This window comes from Palaemon carinicauda, chromosome 4, assembly GCF_036898095.1.
Source record: "Palaemon carinicauda isolate YSFRI2023 chromosome 4, ASM3689809v2, whole genome shotgun sequence".
Taxonomy (NCBI): Eukaryota; Metazoa; Arthropoda; class Malacostraca; order Decapoda; family Palaemonidae; genus Palaemon; species Palaemon carinicauda.
Window position 1 is genome coordinate 76,456,175 of NC_090728.1, and position 22,067 is coordinate 76,478,241.

Genomic DNA, 22,067 nt, shown 5'->3' on the forward strand with positions numbered 1-22,067 from the left:
TTTTGTAAAGTGTGTATTATTTCGCTCTCAAATATTTTTTATCAGTGCATGCTCATGATCCCTGACTACGAACCAAAGTAAGAGGTTATTCTTTAAAAGTTCAAGTAAAATAATCATCAGTTCTGTTTTGAGTGTGCGTAAGAGACCTTTGGATATCAAGTGTTTTTATATATATCTGTCTGGGAGTTGCATTATTTTCTCGGAGCTCGAATTTTAATTTTCAAGTATAACAGATTTATGCAAAAATAAAGAGGTGAGTTTGGAGTTCCGGAGTTATGTAATTCTCCAGCTGTAATATATAATTTTGGTGCCCAAACCCTTGGGATCGAGATAGTATGTTTTAAATATTAGTGATAACAGGGCCGTGTTTTCATTAAAGGTTTGAACAGTTTAGTGTTGATAGGATTCTGTATATTGTTAGGATATAATTTTGGTGAGGTATAATTTTTGTAAAGTACAATGCTTAAGAGTTTTTGGAAAACCCAATTGTTCCTGAATTGTCAGAAGCTAATGTAACTAAAGCTCAATGGCTCTCTATTTCAATGGCATTTGGTGGCCAGGCAACAAGTGGGATGATTAAAGCTTAAATCAAGTGTCTAGCCTTAAAAGCATTGATAAACTCAGGAAAGTTGTCAAAAGAAGATATTGTAGCAGCTCGCGATCTTTTGGAGAATGATGAAGCAGAATTTGTAGCAAAGAAAGGACCAGTTGACCCACAAACTGAAGGAATGAAAGCAGACAGGAATGTAGAGGCTGAGATTCAACAAGTTGCCGTGGAAGAGAATTTGATTAAGTTGAAGATGATGGCAGAAGAGAGAGAATAGGCAAGACAAAATGCAAGACCGGGAGAAAGAGAGAGAGAAGAGTCAAAAGAAATTGCAAAACATGTGAGGGTAATGGAGAGAAGACAGGAAGAAAGCCACCCGTTGAGATACTACCGCTAGAGAGTTATGGGGTCCTTTGACTAGCCAGACAGTACTACATTGGATAATTCTCTCTGGTTACGGTTCACTTTCCTTTTGCCTACACATACACTCAAAAGTCTGGCCTATTTTTTACAGATTTTCTTCTGTCCTCATACACCTGACAACACTGAGATTACCAAACAATTCTTCTTCACCCAAGGGGTTAACTACTGCACTATAATGGTTCAGTGGCTACTTGCCTCATGACAAGGGTAGAAGAGACTCTTTAGCTATGGTAAGCAGCTCTTCTAGGAGAAGGACACTCCAAAATCAAACCATTATTCTCTAGTCTTGGGTAGTGCCATAGCCTCTGTACCATGGTCTTCCACTGTCTTGGGTTAGAGCTCTCTTGCTTGAGGATACACTCGAGCACACTATTCTATCTAATTTCACTTCCTCTTGTTTTGTTAAAAATTTTATAGCTTATATAAAAAGTATTTATTTTAGTGTTGTTGCTGTTCTTGAAATATTTACTTTTTCCTTCTTTCCTTTCCTTACTGGGCTATTTTCCCAATTGTGGCTCCTGGACCTATAGCATCCTGCTTTTCCAATTGGGGTTGTAGCTTAGCAAATAATAATATTAATAATAATGTAAGGGAACTGGAACTGTTGAATGCTCATGCAAAGTCAGCAACGCAGACAGAGATGACCCCTTCTTTGCAAGATCCCGCATTTAATGTGATAAATGCCCAGAGATTAACTCCAAAATTCACAGAAGAAGCTCCCGACAAATTCTTCGATCATTTTGAAACGGTCGCGTCGGCGATGGAATGGCCAGAAGATAAATGGTCTGTGTTATTGCAATGTATCCTCATTGGGAAAGGGCGCAGTGCATTTCTTGACTTGTCTAAGGTCCAGGGGATGAAGTATCAAGAAATGAAAAGGAGAGCGCTACAAGTGTATCAGATACCCACTGAATATTATAAAAAAAGATTCCGAAGTTTGTTGAAGGACGAGAAAATGACTTTCCTGGATTACGCTTATTAGGTACTACGGTGTTTTAAGAGATGGCTTGAGGTTGCTAACGTGAGATATATGGCTGATTTAGAAGAATTGGTAGTGCTGGAACAGTATTTACGAGGAATTCCTGAACATACTTGAACATGAGAGAGAGAGAGAGAGAGAGAGAGAGAGAGAGAGAGAGAGAGAGAGAGAGAGAGAGAGAGAGAGAGAGGTGAAGAAACTTGGCAAAGCCGCTTCGCTGAGTGAACATTATAGTATTATCAGTCGTAAACCCTCCTCGGGTAAGAAATTTCAACCGTCATTTCGACCAAAGATTAAGTATTCGCTGAACAATGGAAACCAGTTCAGTAATAACTAGCCTACAGGAACAAGTTCAATAGTTACTGTGGAAGTACCACTAGTTCTGTTCCAAAGTATAATGCAATAGTACCACAGCAACGCAACAATCGTCGAATCGTCCTCCTTCAAATATCGTGAAAGACATGTAGAAGGTTAATATTGCCTGTTCTAAGTGTGGCAAGAGAGCCCATATCAGTAAGGAATGTAGGTCGAACCAACCGAAAGCAGTCGCCCAAGTGGTTAAAGATCATTCAACTTCACAGAATGTGAAGACGAAGAGGCAAACGGTAAAAGACAACGAGGAAAATAAGCCAGCTAACGTTTTCACGACGAACAGGACAACCCAAAAAATCGTGGATGCTTTTAAGCTGTATATTTATGAAGGTATGTTAGCCGCACTAGATGGAAGTGAGCAGATCCCGGTCAAGATATTGCGCGACACAGGTTGTAACCATAGTGTAGTGACACGAGGTGTATGCCCGTTGGTGGAACATCCCCTCACATGAGATTCGGTCCTTTTGAAGGTAATAGGAGGTGAGGATGTTATCCCTAATTGCCGTTTGAAACCGTCATGCAAGTTGGTGAAAGGTCATTTTGATTTTGCAGTAAAGGCCATCAAAAGAGTATAAGTCCAGCTTCGTAATGAAGTTTGTGGAGCGCCGTTTGTGCCTTGTTCCATTGTAACGGAGAAACCATTGAAGTATAGTCCTACGACTGAACTCGAGAAGGACTACCCGTATCTGTTTCCTAGTTGTGTGACAACTAGTATGGCGAAGAAAGTGGCTGCAGAAGAAGAAAGAGAAACCGAAGTAGAGATGGTCTTGGAGTATTTATTTTTGGAAGAAGGGGATTCCCTTGATGGTACACAATAGGAGAACTCCCGAGAGAGCCCAAGAGAAGAGGAACAACAGACGAGTGGACAAGAAGACAAAGAAGCAATGGACCTGGAAGAAAAAGAATATTCAACTTTAGAAGTAGGACAAGTGAGTAGGAAAAGGCTGATGGGATTGCAACAGAAGGATGCGACGTTAACAGAGTTATCGTACCCTGTGCTGGATGAGACGGAGGTGCAGTAGTCTCCCACCTATTATCATCTTAAAGATGTGTTGCTTATGAGGAGGCAGAGACCCGACAATATACCTTGGAATGCCAAATTGGGGATATACTGTCAAATATTTATTCGCACACTGTTGAGAAGACAGGTGATCGCCATATCGCATGACATGGGACACATGGGAATAATGAAGAAGACGGAGAAGATTATGAAGCAAGTTTTCTGGCCTGGCATGCATAAGGATGTGAGCCAGTTTTGCCGTGCATGTCACGTTTGTCAGATGGTTGGAAAGCCTAACAAGTACATCAAGAATGCTCCCTTACGCCCGATCGAAGTGCGAAAAGAACCCTTCAGCCAGGTAATGATTGACATTGTGGGACTGTTACCAAGGACGAAGAAAGATCCCGAATATATGTTAACCTTGATGTGTCCAGTGACAAGATACCCAGAAGCCATACCCATCAGGAACATCAGTGTCAAAGTAATTGTTGAGAAGTTACTAGACTATTTGCTAAGTTTGGTATTCCAGAAATCGTTTGGAGTGACCGAGGAACAAATTTCACGTCAAAATTATTTCAGGACGTAATGAAACTGTTGGATGTGAAACAACAACTATCTACTACTTATCACCCGGAGACCCAAGGTGCATTAGAGAGGTTTCATCAAACCCTGAAGAGTATGTTGACAAAATAATGCAACGAAACAGGAAATGAATGGGATATTGGCTTACCTTTGATGTTATTTGAGGTATGCAATGCTTATTAAGAAAGCATGGGATGTAGCCCAAATGAAATGGTGTTTGGGCGAAAGGTACGAGGATCGATTAAAATGTTGGCAGAAAAATGGAATGATCGAGAGGAAATGAATGGAGAATATGTCAAGAATTTGAGGCAAAGTATTTTCCCTAGAAAGCATGAAAGCGAGCCAAGGAAAAAATAAGAAAAGGTTTGAAATGAATAATACTAACAGACAGTTCACGGTAGGACGACAGGTGTTAGTTTACTTACCGATAAGGAGATTCCCTCTCGCCAACGAGTTCCAAGGACTATTCCAGATTTTGGAGAAGAGCAGTGACCGAACCTTCGTTATCGAAATACCAGGAGAAAAGAAAAGTCAAAGAAAGGCCACATTAACTTTGAAACTGGATTTCCACATGAAATTCCTTATCCAAGTGGATGCATCGGACAATGGGATTGAAGCTGTCCTATTACAAGAAAACAAGGAAGGAATTCTTCACCTTGTTTGTTTTATGTCGTCAAAGCTGAAGAAGCAACAACATGCTTACTCAACAGTTGAAAAGGAACTGCTAGCGCTAATTACAGCAATAAGCAAGTTTGAGTTTACGTGAACAGAATACAGATTGAAGAAATTGCAGTTTACTCGGATCACAATCTTTTAACTTTTGTTAATAAGATGAAGAATAATAATCAAAGGTTAACTAGGTGGTCATTATGTTTGCAACCATGTTGTATTAATGTAAAGCATATATCAGGTAAAGATAACGTGTTTGCAGATTATTTGTCTCGGGCTGAATCGGTGGATTAAGGGCCAGAATAAATAATGTTTTTGGAGAGAGTTGTCTTACAAAGCTGGTTTAGCATAGAGTGAATATTTCGTTCATGTGATTTCGCCAGGGGCTCTGATCCCGAGGTCGTTAAGAGAATCCAGACATCAATGTATAAAAAATATATGGCTTATTTGAATATATATATATATATGTATATATATATATATATATATATATATATATATATATATATATATATGTATATATATATATATATATATATATATATATATATATATATATATATATATATATATATGTGTGTGTGTTCAGTATGGGTGGTAAGTTTAAATGTCGAGACTTGGTCAGACAGTTTATGAATGGTCCCTTTTCTTTTTTTATTCAAAACATGAATAACTAGAGGGGCACTCAGTAGAGCGCAGACTTCCTACAGGACAGCTTATTTCTCGACCTTTTGGACTGATTTTGGACGCTTTGTTCGTCTGTGACCTTGCCCTTTGACCTTCCAAAATTTAATCATTTCCAGATCTTTACATAACAGTTTAAAATTCCTGCAAGTTTCTTTACTTAACGATTAAAATTTTGGCCGTACGGTTGATGACAGGAACTTGACCTTTTGCTTGGCCTTGACCTTGGACCCGACTTTGATCTTTGACTTTAAGATGTATTAATTGGCGTGGATCTTCATACACTCAAATGTGAACCAAGTTTCAAGTGTCTGTGACAACGATGTCCAAATTTATTGCTGATTGTGTTAATTGGACATTTTGCTTGACTCTGAAATTGACCTTAAACCTTGACCTTCCAAAATTTAATCATTTCCAGCATTTTGCATAACAGTTAATCCTTGCAAGTTTCATTATTCTACGAATAAAATTGTGGCCAGGAAGATGTTCACAAACAACCTTACACCCACACACAAATAGGGGGTAAAACATAACCTCCTTTTAACTTCGTTGCAGAGGTAACTAGAAGGGCAACTCAGTAAGCGTAGACCTCCGCCGCGGCAGCTTATTTCTCAACCTCTTGCTCGTCCTTGATCTTGACCTTTGACCTTAACATGTATTAATCGGCATGGATTTTCATACACTCAAATATAAGCCAAGTTTGAAGTTTCTGTGACAACGGTGTCCAAACTTATGGCTGATTACGTGAATTGTAACCGTAACCTTGAACTTTAGCATTGGCGATCCAAAATCTAATCATTTCCATCATTTTATACAACATTTAATCCCGGCAAACCCAGTAACACACACACAAAAGGGCGAAAACATAACCTCATTCAAACTTGGTTGGCGGAGGAAATTAACTCGACCGGGGTAGACTCCCATTTATACCTTTGAGAAAGACTCCTTTTAGAAAGTTCTGAAATTTCAAATGCGCTTTTATGAAAGGAGGCAATTTCATTTGGTTTTTATGAATTATCCCATCGTTTCCAAGAAGTATATCTCAAATGTTACCAAAGAATACTTAAAAGATATATGGTTAGTACCAACAACAATTCAATCACGGATTCCTCATGTTACCCAGGTAAAAGTTCAATGGATACTGTTGGGAACCGTCGTATCTAACTTATACACCTTACATTTGAGCACTAATCCAACTAGGGAAATAAATAAATAAAATAAGGTTGATAGGCAATTCTAAATGTATTAGAGTCGGGATAAGTGTTCCATTTCAAGTTGCATTAATTTCTCCAATATTCCAAGATAGGTTAGATAGGAGGGACTTTGTACCTCCTTGAAATATTTCAAGGCTAATTATGATTTCCACTACCCAAAACAAGATGGAAGACAATTAAATTTAGGTTATCTGTCTATTTTCATCTAGATTTGGAGTCGGTGTTCTGATAGGAGAGAGTTTCCTTCCAACAAACTACAGTAGCCTATTCGACTACTAATCACTGCTGCCTTAGTAATGGTGAATTTCCAAAACATTAACCACGGATCTAATAAGAATTATGGAATGTCAGGGTTTTAACGTCACATAAATAACAGCAGTGCCTCCAGTCCTCCTAATGTATTTTGATAAGGAATTTTTACTTACATACGACCCAAGCATTAATGAAATATATATCTGGGGATTGATCCTCTACAACACAATTTCCAGTCAATGCAGACAGAAGTATCAAGAGAAGAAAGTACGTGTTCATACATAGTAACAAATATATATATATATATATATATATATATATATATATATATATATATATATATATATATATATGTGTGTGTGTGTGTGTGTGTATATATATACATATATATATATATATATATATATATATATATATATATATATATATATATATATATATATATATATATATATATATATATATATATATATATATATATATGCTTGTTAGATATTGCGCACAACTTTATAGTTACGGCTCATTATTTTTCTTTGCCTACACATACACCATATAGTCTGGTCTATACTTTCTACATTCTCCTTTCCTCATAAACCTGATAACACTGAGATAACGAAACAATTCCTCTTTAGTCAAGGGGTTAATTACTCCACCTGTAATTGTTCAGTGGCTAATTTCCTCTTAGTAAGGGGTGAATAGACTCTTCTAGGAGGAAACTCCAAAACCATTGTTCTTTAGTCTTAGGTATTGCCTAAGCTTCTATACCATGGACAGAGTCTTCCTCTGTCTTGGGTTAGAGTTCTCATGCTTGAGGCACCCTGTTCCATCTTATTTTTAATCGTTTATTATTTCTCTTGCAGTTTATTCATTTCCTTTCTTCACTGGGTTATTTTTCCCTGTTAGAGACCTTGGTCTTATAGCATCCAGCTTTCTGCTTTTCCAACTATGGATGTAGCGCTCAGCTAGTATTATATATATATATATATATATATATATATATATATATATATAAAATATATATATACATATATATATGTATATATATATATATATATATATATATATATATATATATATATATATACATATATATATATGTATATATATATATATATATATATATATATATATATATATATATATATATATATATATATATAATGGTCCTGTTTCTGGGAACCAAACATATCATATTATATATATTACGGCTGGTAAGCTATACAACCTCTTGAGTTCCAAACTCACCTGTTTGTGTTTACATTAAATCCACTGCACTTGAAAATATTAACACCCGAGCTCTGAGGCAGTTAAATAACTCCTAGTAAGCAATATATAAAACCCTGAAAATCCAAAGGTTTAATAAGTACACTCAAAACAAAACTGGGTAATTATTCTTAGGAATTATCCTAAAACACCTCTTACTTCGATTCTTTAACAGGATATGAGCGAGTATGATATAAACACTGGTGATTGAAATAATACACTCTTTACAAAAATAAATATTTTCTATAAAAACTACAATACTTCGAAAAGAACTTACATAAAACAAATAAATCACGTGAAATATTAAGTCTGCATAAAACTTAGATTAAGACAAAAATGCTACGATCTAAAAATTATATGATCACTTGACATGAAATATTAAATCTGAACAAAACCTAAATCTAAGACAGAAGAAATAATTACACTCTGAAAATTATGTAATCACTTGTTTCACTTGACATTAAATTTTACACCAGCATTTAAGTTTGATACTTAATGAAAATAGATAACTAGATCACAATATGAATACCTTTTACAAAAACCCGTCACACCAACACTTTGATATTTCACTGAACACTTTAAAAACAATACATTGATCTAGTATGAGAGGCATGTGAGAGAAAGAGGGGGACATGGCTATGACTTAAGGTTGGAATTCTCTATCTGATCTATGCATCCCTGGGGTTGTCTTTATATGAAACTTAGCTACTTCCAGAAGATTCTACGTCCAAGATCCTGAAGCGAGGGGGTGGGGGGAGGGGAAGAGTTGGCCTAAGGGCATCAGAGTTATGAAATAAATAAAAATGCCAAAAAATGAACCTTGGTTTCAAGCAATTCTCCCTCTCAGCTGCTTCGCCAACCCACAGCTCTTGGAAATAAAAAAAAAAAGATACAATCTAACACTAGGATTTTCGAGATCCTTCCAAATCACATGGCAAAATAAGAATTGCGTATTTTCTCACAAACATGATGCAATACCTCATAAAAATATAAAAAAACATTCACATAGGCCCTTGTTCATATCTCGTATGGTCATATAACACTTAAAAGATTACGAAAGACTTCGTAACAAAAACACGTGAAATAAAAAGTTAATTCTTAAAAATATCGTAAATTTACATATCCTGTCTTGAATGAAAAATACAATGAAATTAACGACGAAAGTCTTGCGTAAGTTACATAACACACTTATAAATACATGAGAGAAATTCGCCTTAAGAGATGGCTATTCACCTCTGCAATGCACATATGAAAAAATGAATAAAATACATGATTAACCTATTTACCCTACACTAGACCAGCTTTCGTAGGTATATATATATATATATATATATATATTATATATATATATATATATATATATATATATATATTAATATATATATATATATATATATATATATATATATATATATATATATGTATGTATATGTATATATACACATACAGTATATCTATCTATATATATATATATATATATATATATATATATATATATATATATATATATACATATATAAAAGTATGTATGTTTGTACGAGAGTGCGTCTGCGTCATTTCGTCTTTGCAGGCAATTTTCTTAATGATTCCCTTGTTGCACGCAATTTTTTAAAGCATCTTCTCATTAACAATAATAATAATAATGATAATAATAATAATAATAATAATAATAATAATAATAACAATAATAATAATGTAATGATAAAAATAATGATAAATTGAATAAAGATTTGTGATTCAGCTTAAATAAGATAATCACCCTACGTAACATACAGATTTCAGTCCTAAATATATGTAAATTTATAATAACCTTTCTACTCGATTACTTTTCAACTTGATGAGGTAACTGGCAGCAGGGTAACAGATTGGGTTTCAGGCTATGGACAAACTGTCTCTTCGGCTTTTACTCTAGATGCCTGGCGGTTGATCTTACTAGAATTAGTATGGCCTGCAGGGGTCACTTGCCTTAGTTAGATAGGCACTGCGCATCACAAGGAACTGGCTACCCTTTGATGTATCTAGCCAATGAATCCTCTATGGAAAGAGTACAAGACAGAATGGCCCCCAGTCCGAGGCATAGCGGGGTGCTAAGAATCTCTCGGTTTATAAATACTAAAGAAAAATTGAAAATAGGTAATTGGGATGTTAGAACCATGAATCAGATTAGGAAGTTACAGCAAGTGGAGAGTGAGTTTATGAAATACAGTTTGGAAATCTTGGCCCTAAGTGGAACACATTGTAAGGGGACTGGTAAGGAAACTTTAAAGCAGGGAAATATATATATATATATATATATATATATATATATATATATATATATATATATATATATATATATATATATATATATATATATTTACTCAGGAAAATCAAATTGAGTTGGAAGAGAAGGGGTAGGTATGATGATGACACCAAGAGCAGAAAAGGCACTAACCGAGTGGAGAGCTGTAAATTGTAGATTGTTACTAGCAAAGTTCAAATCAAAGCAGTGCAATATGAGTATTATAGTTTGCTATGCCCCAACAATTGATGCCCCTGAAGAAAGTAGAGATGAATACTATGAAGAACTGCAGAGGGTAATAGATGATATCAATGAGAAAGATATGAAAATTGTGATTGACGACTTCAATGCTAAAGTTGTAAGAAATAATCAAGGGATAGAGAATGTGATGGGTGTCGAGGGTCTTAGCGAAGTTGCAAATGAAAATGGAGCACATTTCATAAGGTACTCTTTTTCAACACAAGAACATCCACAAGTATACACGGACTTCACCATGTGGCATTTACAAAAATCAGATAAATCACATTGCCATCAATAAAGAGAGAAGGAAGACTCTGAGAATTGCAAGAAGCTATGGAGGTGCGGATATTGAAAGTGATCACCAGCTCCTCATTGCCACACTGAAATTCAAACTGAAAGCACCCTACAGAAAGAGGGATAGAATACCTAGGTTTGATACAACTAAGCTTTTAGAAAAAGAGCACAGAGAAATGTTTTCAATTAAATGTAGGAATCGATTTACAGTCTTAGAAACTTTAAGAGACAAAGAACAGACAATTAATGAAGAATGATGTGATCTTATATCAGTCAGTTGGTAGTGAAGTCTTGTGACCGCAGTTACAAGGAGAAAGCCATGGATATGAAATGATACTTGTGATACCATAAAAAGAAGTCAAAGACAGAAATGACTGGAGAGAATATTTAGACAGTAAAGCAGATGAAGTGGACGAAGCTATGAATTCAGGAAGTAGCTATGGTGTAAGAATTGCTCTTAGAATTATTAATGAAATCTCGACTGGGGCAAAGAAGAAAAAGCATATACCCATAAAAAAGAGAGAGGGCTCTGTTATAGCAACAGAAGATGAAGAAAGACAACATTGGATGGAACACTTTAGTGAGGTTATGAATAGGAGATATGAAGGGAATAATTTGATTGATATGCCTGAACCTGATGAAGACCTTGATGTGCCCATGAATGAATTCAGTCTGTTTGAAGTCGAAGTTATCCTCAAAAAATTAAAGAAAAGGAAAGCCCCTGGATAATATGGAATAACTGCCGAGATGATGCTGGCCGAAAATGAAGTGACTCCCATACTACTTACAAGATTATTTTGTAGAATGTGGTATGAAGAGGCAAAACCTGATGAATGAAAGTTAGCAGTGTTGGTGATAATAGCAAAAAAAAAAAAAAAAAAAAAAGGAGACCTGACTGATTGTAATAATTACAAAGGCATAACACTTACGTCAGTTGTTATGAAAATATATAGTATGCTTATTCTACAGAGACTGGAGAGAAAGATTGATGAAAAGCTGAGAGATGAGCATTTAGGATGTAGAGACGGTAGAAGTTCTCTGACCAAATTTTCATTTTGAGACGTGTTGTACAGCAATGCGTAGAATATAGAAATCCCCTTTTCATGGCATTTGTGGACTATGAAAAAGAATTTGATATTGTGCAATGGCCAATTTTGTGGAGAGTCCTGTGTTATTATGGAATTCCTCTTAGATATGTAAATTTGATTAAGACTCTTCATGAGCATAGCAAGTACAAAGTTAATGTTAAGGGAGTCTTATGAAATGAATTTCCAGTGAACAGCGGAGTACTCAAAGGGAATGAGTTGTCACCTATGTAGTTTATCCTCCTCATGGATCTTGTAATGTGTAGAACAGTCAGATATGGTGGAGAAGGATTGGACTGGATTGGTAATAGGAATTCAGCAGACCTAGAGTATGCTGATGATGCTGTCCTTAGCAGAACACCACAGGATTTGCAGTGCTTGCTTACCAGAATGCATGAAATATCACACGAGGTTAGACTGAAAATAAATAGAAGAAAGATGATGAGAACGGAGTATGCAACGAAGATGAAATATTATTGGAAGGAGAAAGGATTAATGAGGTAGAATCATTTAAGTATTTATGAACTATGATCTCCAATACAGGGTCTTCAGAATTAGAGTTTAGTGAAAGATTGAAAAAAGCAATTCAGACAATGTCTAGGTTATGTAAAATTTGGAAATCAAATTGCCTGAAATTACATATAAAAATCAGGCTATATATCAGTTTAGTGAGATCGATGTTACTGACAATGAAACAATCTCCAATAAAATTAGTAGATTTGAGAACAAAGCCCTTAGAAGGATATTGGAAGTTAAATGGCAGGACAGGATTAGAAATGAAACTATTAGAGAGATTACTTGGGTGCCATATGGGGATGAGATCATGATGAGGGGTAGATGGAGATGGTTCGGGCATGCTCTTCGCACTCCCCAAGAGAGATTAGTTCACCAAACATTCCGCTGGGTTCCACATGGCACTAGAAGAGTTGGAAGACCCAGGCCTTTATAGCTGAGGACTATGAAGCGTGAAGAAGGAGATGATGAATGGAGAAGTATTGAATTATAAGCTCAAGATAGACACGACTGGCGAAATCTAACTGAGGCCCTTTGTGTCAATGGTCATAGGAGGAGATAATGATGATGATGATTATTCAACTTGGAAAGGTAACGACATATACGGATGGGTTGAGTATGTTATTATTAAGAGAGAGAGAGAGAGAGAGAGAGAGAGAGAGAGAGAGAGAGAGAGAGAGAGAGAGAGAGAGAGAGAGAGAGAGAGAGAGATATGGGGAGGGGGAGTTGCAAATTTCTAAAATGAAACTTCAAAAATTATAATCTAACTTGTTATGGTATGAACCTCTCTCTCTCTCTCTCTCTCTCTCTCTCTCTCTCTCTCTCTCTCTCTCTCTCTCTCTCTCTCTCTTATTATTGTTATCATTCTTTTTAGTAATATCAAGACTCACGATAGGAAGAAAGAGTGACTTGGCGATGAGTACCTGAAGAATTGGAAAGGTCGATAGCGAAGGAGGCTTCTGACCAACCCCATACTGGTTCATCTATTATTCTCAAAATAGGGTATATAATAGATTATAAAAGAGGGGAAAGGTCCCAGCAACTTCTGGAGTTCACATTTTTTTTTTTCATTATTAAATGAGAGACATTATATTTGCTTTTAATTTCTGTATTCTCTCTCTCTCTCTCTCTCTCTCTCTCTCTCTCTCTCTCTCTCTCTCTCTCTCTCTCTCTCTCTCTCTCTCTCTCTCTAAACGTGCACACAAAACAAACTTTTGTGCATCAAGTATGTATATATCAAAATGCATGGATGTTCTTGCATATGCATATACACCATGTGGGACTGCCATGTAAATAACAGTATGGTTACTGAAAGGCTAATAGTTTATTCCTGTATGTATTCTTGTGGATGGCAGAAAAGTAAAGCAGGGTTATGCTAAAAGGTTGAAATAAAAGTAAAAGTACCTTTGCAAACATAAAGAGATAAAAAAAATGGTTATTTAAAATTTTTTTCTTGTATTAACGGTAGTGAAATATGAAAGATAAAAGGCAATAAGAAAAAGGAGCTAGACAAAGTCAATAGATTTTCTCCAGCTTATGAAGTTTTCTACAGCATATGATAAGTATGATGTGACGTTAAAAATTAAAGCTATAGAGAAAGGATTAAGTGATGCGATGGGATGGAGAAATATGCTGTGTAAAGGGGAAGTGCAAAGAAAAGGTGAATTTTCGAGTGGGATGTGAGAGAATCAGTCATCTGCTATTTTATTTCATGAATCTGTATAATATACGACTTTTTCATATAACTTTTCTATGTAAATATGGTATAACTGAGGAAGGTTATGGTCCCGTTGTTAATGACTTCACTTCTCCAGTAAGAGACTAGAGATAGAATCAAGCTGGGATGAAGAACCCTCGCTCGTTTGCTGAAAGTTCCCTGCTACTTTTGGTAACCAAAGCTGTGATTCAGACATTTGCTCGTTAATCCACTCGATGTAGTTAGTCGTCACCAAAAGGTGTAAGGTCTTTGGACCCGCAGATCTATACCAAAAGACTTGCTCGAACCCGAACCCAGTAGTATGCACACTGGCCACATGACATTCAAAGAGAAAAAGGAGTTTTTATCGAAATATATATACATATGTATATTATTATAGGATGGCTCGTGTCTGGGAACCAAACATATAATATTATATGTATTACGTCTGGCGAGCTAAACAACTCTCTAGTTCCAAACTCACCTGTTAGCTTTTACATTAAATCTGTTATATTTGGAAATATTAATACCAGAACTCTGAGTCAGTTAAATAACTCCCAGACAGCAATATATAAAACACTGAATATCCAAAGGTCTCTTAAGTACACTCAAAACTAAACTGGGTAATTATTCTTAAGTTTAATTTAAAACAAACTCTTACTATATTTTTTCTACAGGATACGAGCGAGGTTGTAATAAACACTGATTATTGTAATAATACACTCTTAACAAGAATAAATATATTCCATATAAATTAAAACACGTTGTAAGAATTTACATAAAATAAATAAATCACTCAAAATATTAAGTCTGAACAAAACTTAGATTAAGACAAAATCGTTACCATCTAAGAATTATAGAATCACTTGACTTGTAATGTTTAATACTTAATGATAATAGATAACCAGATCACGATGCAATTACCTTTTTCCTTCTTACAGGGCCATTTACAAAAACTCTAAGAAAATTTTCATAGATACTCACTATGTTTACAAAAACCTGTCACAGCAAAACTTCGATATTTCACTGAATACTTTTAAAACAATACACTGGGCTGAGTATGAGACATTGTGAGAGAGAGGGGGAGATGACTATAACTTAAGGCTGGAATTCTCTATCTATCTATGCAACCCTGGGGTTGCCTTTAAATGAAACTTAGCTACTTCTAGAAGCTTCCAGGAATGAGATCTGGTAGCTTGGGGGCTGGGCTAAGGCATCAGAGTTACCAAGTATTATTCTCTTGAACGCGTACCCACGCAACGCTAGATGGCCCTCTCTCAGTCAGCTAGCTCCGCCCACCCTCTGTCCCCGAAATAAAAAAGATAAGATCTATTACTACGTTTATCGAGAATTTTCCAAAGCAGATGGAATATTGTGTATTCTCTAACAAACATGACGTAATACCTCAAAAAATATAAAAGAACATTACATAAGCCCTTGCTCCTATCTTGTATGGTCACATAACACTCTCAAACTGATTACGTAAGACTTTGTAACAAAAATACATGAAATAAAAAGTAAATTCTTAAAAATAACGTAAATTTAGATATACTGACTTGAATAAAGAATACAATGAAATTAACAACAAAAGTCTTACATAATTTAAGTAATAAACTTAAATCTACACGAGAGGAACTCATTTTATGGGCTGGCTATTCATCTCTTCAATACACAAATGAAACATACAAATAAATCATGAATAAACTATTGTATTTACTCTACACTAGACCAGCTTTGTACGATAGCTCCCCCCAAAAAAGATTATATATTCCGGCCCTGAATCAATCGATTCAGCCCGAGATAAATAATCTGCAACCACATTATCTTTACCTGATATATGCTTTATATTAATACAATACGGTTACAAACAGAATGACCACCTTGTTATAATGGTTCATCTTATTAACAAAAGTTAAAGGATTATGATCCAAATACACTGTAATTTCCTTCTGTGGTTGATGTACGTAAATTCCAATCTTCCTTATCGCTGTGACTAACGCTAGTAGTTCCTTTTCTAATGTAGAGTAGACTTGTTGCTGCTTCTTCAGCTTCGACATAATAAAACACACAGGTTGAAGAATTCTTTCCTTCTTCTTGCAATAAGACAGCTCCAGTCCCGTTATCCGACGCATCCACATGGATAAGGAATTCCTCGTTTAAATCTAGTGCTTGAAGTATCAGGTTTGAAGTTACTATATATTCCTTATATTTTTCTTATTCCTGATATCTCAATAACGTAGGCCCGGTCACTGCTCTCCTCCAAAATCCAGAATGGTTCTGGGAACTCGTTGGCAAGAGGGAATCTCCTTTCTGGTGAATAAACCCATTCCTGCCATCCTACCTCAAACTGTGTGTTCGTACTCTTCATACCAAACATTTTCTTTGCTCCTCCTTGACTCGTTTTCACACGTTCTAGGGAAAATTTCCTTAACTCACCAATCCTTTTCCTCAAATCCTTGACATTTTCTCCGGCCTTTTCCTCTCAATCCTTCCCTTTTTCTGCCAACACTTTCATCGGTCCTCGTACCTTTTGTCCAAATACCATTTCATTCGGGCTACATTCCATGCTTTCTTGAGAATCATTACGTACATCTAATAACATCTACTGTAGTCGGATGTCCCATTCATTCCCTGTTTTCTTGCAGAACTTCGTTAACATAATTTTCAACGTTGATGAAACCTCTCTAATGCACCTTGAGTCTCCAAATGATAAGCAGTTGATAGTTGTTGGTTCATATCCAAGAGTTTCATTACGCTCTGAAATAATTTTGACGTGGAATTCGTTCCTCGGTCACTTTGAACTATTTTAGGAATACCAAACTTACAAAAAAGTCTAGTAACTTCTCGGCGATTATCTTGGCACTGATTTTCCTGATGGGCATGGCTTCTGGGTATCTCATCACTGGACAAATCAAGGTTAACATATATTCGTGGCCTTTTTTCGTCCTTGGTAAAGATCCCACAATGTCATTCATTATCTTACTGAAGGGTTCTCCTCGCACTTCTATCGGGTGTAAGGGTGCTTTCTTGATGTACTCGTTCGGCTTTCCGGCCGTCTGACATATGTGACATACATGGAAAAACTGGCTCGCGTCTTTATGCATGCCAGGCCAGAGAATGTGATTCATAATCTCCGTCGTCTTCCTTATCCCCATATGTCCCGTCTCGTGCGCTACGGCGATCACCTATCTTCTCAACTGTGCGGGAATTAATATCTGACAATATATCCCCCATTCGGCATTCCCAAGGATATCGGCAGGGGTCTGCTTCTTCATAAGCAACCCATCCTTAAGATAATAACAGATCAGAGACTGCTTCCATTGTAATCCAATCATCCTTTTCCTACTCACTTGTCCTACTTCTAACGTTGAGTTTTCTATCTCTTTCAGGTCTTTTTCTTCTTTGTCATCTTGTCCACCCATCAGTCGTTCCTCTTCTCTCGGGCTTACTTAGGAGTTCTCCTCTTGCGTACCATCAAGGGAATCCCGTTCTTCGGAAAACAAATCCTCCAAGTTCATCGCTCCTTCGATTTCTTTTTCTTCTTATGCAGCCACATTCTTCATCATACTCCTAGTCGTCACACAAATAGGAAACAAATAAATACGGGTAGTCCTTCTCGAGTTCAAAGATTTCTCTGTTACAATGAGACAAGGCACAAACGGCGCACCACAAACTTCATTACCCAGCAGGACGTCTACTCCTTTGACAGCCAATGAATCCTTAACCCGAGTCATAATTACCTGCCACCAACTCGCATGACAGTTTTAAACGGCAAATAGGGGTAACCTATTTACCTCCTATTCCCTTCAAAATAATCGAGTCCCCTGTGAGAAACTGTTCCACCAACAGTTGTACTCCTCATATCACCACACTATGGTTACAACCTGTGTTGCGCAATATCCTGACCGGGGTTCATTCACTCCCGTTTATTGCTGCTAATATCCCTTCATAAATATATGGTTTAAAAGTATCCACACTGTTTGGGTTTTTCCTGTTCGTCATGTAAACATTGGCCGGTTAATTTTCCTCTTCGATCTTTCACGATAGTTTCTTTGTCTTCGCTTTCAGTGAAGTCGAACTATCCCTAATCACTTGGGCGATTGCTTTCGGTTGGTTTGACCAACATTCCTTACTGATATGAACTCTCTTGCCACACTTAAAACAGACAATATTACCCTTCGGCAAGTCTTTCACGATACTTGAAGGAGGATTATTCGATCATTGTTGCTGTGGTACTAACACATTCTGCTTTGAAACAGTACCAGTGCTACTTCCGCTGTAACTGTTGAACTTGTTCACATAGTTATTACTGAACTGGTTGCAATAGTTCAGCGAATACTTGGCACTTGGTTGAAACGACGGTTTAAACTTCATGCCAGAGGAGGGTTTACGACTGATAATATTATAATTTTCACTCAGCGAAGCGGCTTTATTAAGTTTCTTTACCTCTCTGTCTCTCAAGGATGTTCGAATATGGTCTGGTATTTCTCATAGATACTGTTCTTGTTTTATCAATTCTTCTAAATCAGCAATCTCCCTCACGTTAGTAGCCTCTGTCCATCTCTTAAAACATCGTCGTGAATTATAAGCGTAATCCAGGAAATTCCTTTTCTCGTCCTTTCTCAAACTTCGGAATCTTTCATTATAATATTCAAGGGTCATCTGATACACTTGCTCCTCTTCACTTCTTGATACTCCTTCCTCTAGTCCTGAGATAAGGAAAGGTATGCACTTTGTCCTTTCCCAATTAATACACTCTGCAATAACACAGACCATTTATCTTTTGGTCATTTCATCGTCGATGCGACCATTTCAAAATGATCGAAGAATTTATCTGGAGCCTCTTCTGTGAACCTCGCAATTAACCTCTGGGCATCCGACACATTAAACACGGGTTCGAGCCTAGCAGGAGTCGCCTCTGTCTGCATTGCCGACTGTGCATGGGCATTCAACAGCTCCCCACGCATGTCGAGCAATTCCTCTTGCCTCTTCCGTCCCCTGTTCTTCTCATTCCTTTTCTTTTTCTTCTTGTTCTCTTTATTTTTCTTCCATCTTCCTTGCATGTCTTGCAATCTCTCGGGCTTCTTCCCATCTTACTTCCATTTCTTTCGCACATTGTTTTTCTTCTCTATCCTCTTCTTCTTCTTGTCTTGCTTCCATTTCTTCCCATCTTCTCTCTCTTTCTTTTCGTTCTGCCATCATCTTAAACATAAGCAAATTCTCCTCCCCTGAAATTTTTTGAATCTCAGCCTCAACATCCCTGCTTTCATGCCTTCAGTTTGTGGGTCAACTGGTCTTTGCTTCGCTATAAAGTCTTCATCAGCTTCCTCCAACAGTTCATGAACTGCCACAATATTTTCTTCCGACAACTTTCCCGAGATTATCAACTCTTCTAAGGCTAAACACTTGATTTAGGCTCTAATCATCCCACTCTTTGCATAACCGCCACATGCCATTAAGATAGAGAGCCACTGACCTTTAGCTTCTGACAATTCCTGAACATTTGGGTTATTCAAAAACTCTTGGATATTAAACTGTGCCATCAGGTTCTTTAACAAATAATTTTATATTTCCCCAAAAAAATATATCTTAACAATATACAAAATCCTCTTAACACTGAATTTGCTCAAAATCTTTAATCAGAACACGGCCCTGTTATCACTAATATTTATAACAGACTTGCTCAATCCCAAGATCTGGGCACCAAAACATATTATAAGATGATGGCTCTCTGGTCTGGGCACCAAGAAATATATTATACTATGGCTCATGTCTGGGAACCAAATATATCATATTATTATATATTACGACTGATTCTAGTTCCAAACTCACCTGTTAGCTTTTGAATTAAATCTGTTACACTTGGAAATAGTAATACCTGAACTCTGAGACAGTTAGATAACTTCCAGACAGCAAAATATAAAACACTGAATATTCAAAGGTCACTTAAGTACACTCAAAACTAAACTGGGTAAATTATTCTTAAGTCTTATTTAAAACAAACTCTTACTCTGATTTTTTACAGGATATGAAAGAGGTTATGATAAACACTTATGATTGAAATAATACACTCTTTACAAAAATAAATATATTCTATATGAATCACAACACTTTGAAAGAATTTACATAAAACATATAAATCACTTGAAATATCAAGTCTGAACAAAACTTGGATTAAGACAAAAATGTTACAATCTGAAAATTACATAATTACTTGACTTGCAATGTTAAATCTAAATACAATATATAAGTTTGATACTTGATGAAAATAGATAACCAGATCACGATACAATTACCTTTCACCTTCCTACAGGGCCATTTACAAAAACTCTAAGAGAATCTTTACAAATACTCACTAGGTTTACAAAAACCTGTCACACCAAAACTTCGATATTTCACTGAACACTTTTAAAACAATACACTGCCCTGAGTATGAGAGAGAGGGGAAGATGACTATGACTTAAGGCTAGAATTCTCTAACTATTTATGCAACCGTGGAAGCATCCAGGATTGAGATCTGGTAGCTTGGGGGCTGGGCTACGGCATCAGAGTTACCAAGTATTGCTCTCGAACGCGTAGCCACGCAATGCTAGACAGCTCTTTCTCAGTCAGCTAGCTCTGCCCACCCTGTGTCCTCGAAATGAAACAAGATAAGATCTATCATTAGGTTTTTCGAGAATTTTCCAAAGTACTGTACATGGCATATTGCGTAATCTCTCACAAACATGACACAATATCTCATAAAAATAGAAAAGAACATCACATAAGTCCTTGTTCCTATCTTGTATGGTCACATAACACTCTCAACCAGATTACGTAAGACGTCATAACAAAAATACGTGAAATAAAAAGTTAATTCTTAAAAACAACGTAAATTTACATATACTGATTTGAATAAAGAATACAATGAAATGAACGATGAAAGTCTTACGTAATTTGCATAATAAACTTAAATCTACATGAGAGGAACTCATCTTATCTATTGTATTCACTCTACACTAGATCAGCTTCTCAAGAATATATATATATATATATATATATATATATATATATATATATATATATATATATATATATATATATATATATATATATATATATATGATGATGGCTCTAGTCTGAGCACCAAAAATATATTATGAGATGGTCTCGTGTCTGGGAACTAATCATATAATAAAATATATACATTACGACTGAAAAGCTCTTGAATCCACAACACACCTGCTTTTTTTATATTAAATTTGCTACTCTTGAAAAAATATTAATAACCGAACTTTAAGACAATTATACAGCTCCCAGACAGCAATATATGAAACACTGAAGGTCTCCTAAGTACACTCAAAACAAAACTGGGTAATTATTATTACGAATATTCAAACGACTCTAACCTCGGTTAATAATAGGATATGAGCGAATATGACCTAAACACGGGTGATTGAAAAAAAAACACTCTTTACAAAAATAAATATATTCTATATAAATTACAACACTTTGAAAAGAATTTGCATAAAACAAGTAAATCACTCAAAATATTACGTATGAACAAAACTTAGATTAAGACAAAAATATTACGATCTGAAAATTATATGATAGCTTGATTTGAAAATTAAATCTGAATACCTTAGACTAATACAAATGGAATAATACAATGAAAATTATATAATTACTGGTTTTACTTGAATACAAATATTCAAGTTTAATACTTAATGAAAATAGATTACCAGATCACGATAAAAAATCTTTTCTCGCTATTACAGGGCCGTTTACAAAAACTTTACAATATGCCAACACTAACCACAACAACATGAATTTAAAATTTTCTGCCAAAATAACAGCAACATTTTAACTCACTACACACAATATATGCGAGGACGCAAAATCACATTGAGGAGGACACACTATAGGTACCGAACACTTTTAAAACAATACTCTGAGCTGGGAGAGAGGGGAGATGGCGATGACTTAATGCTAGG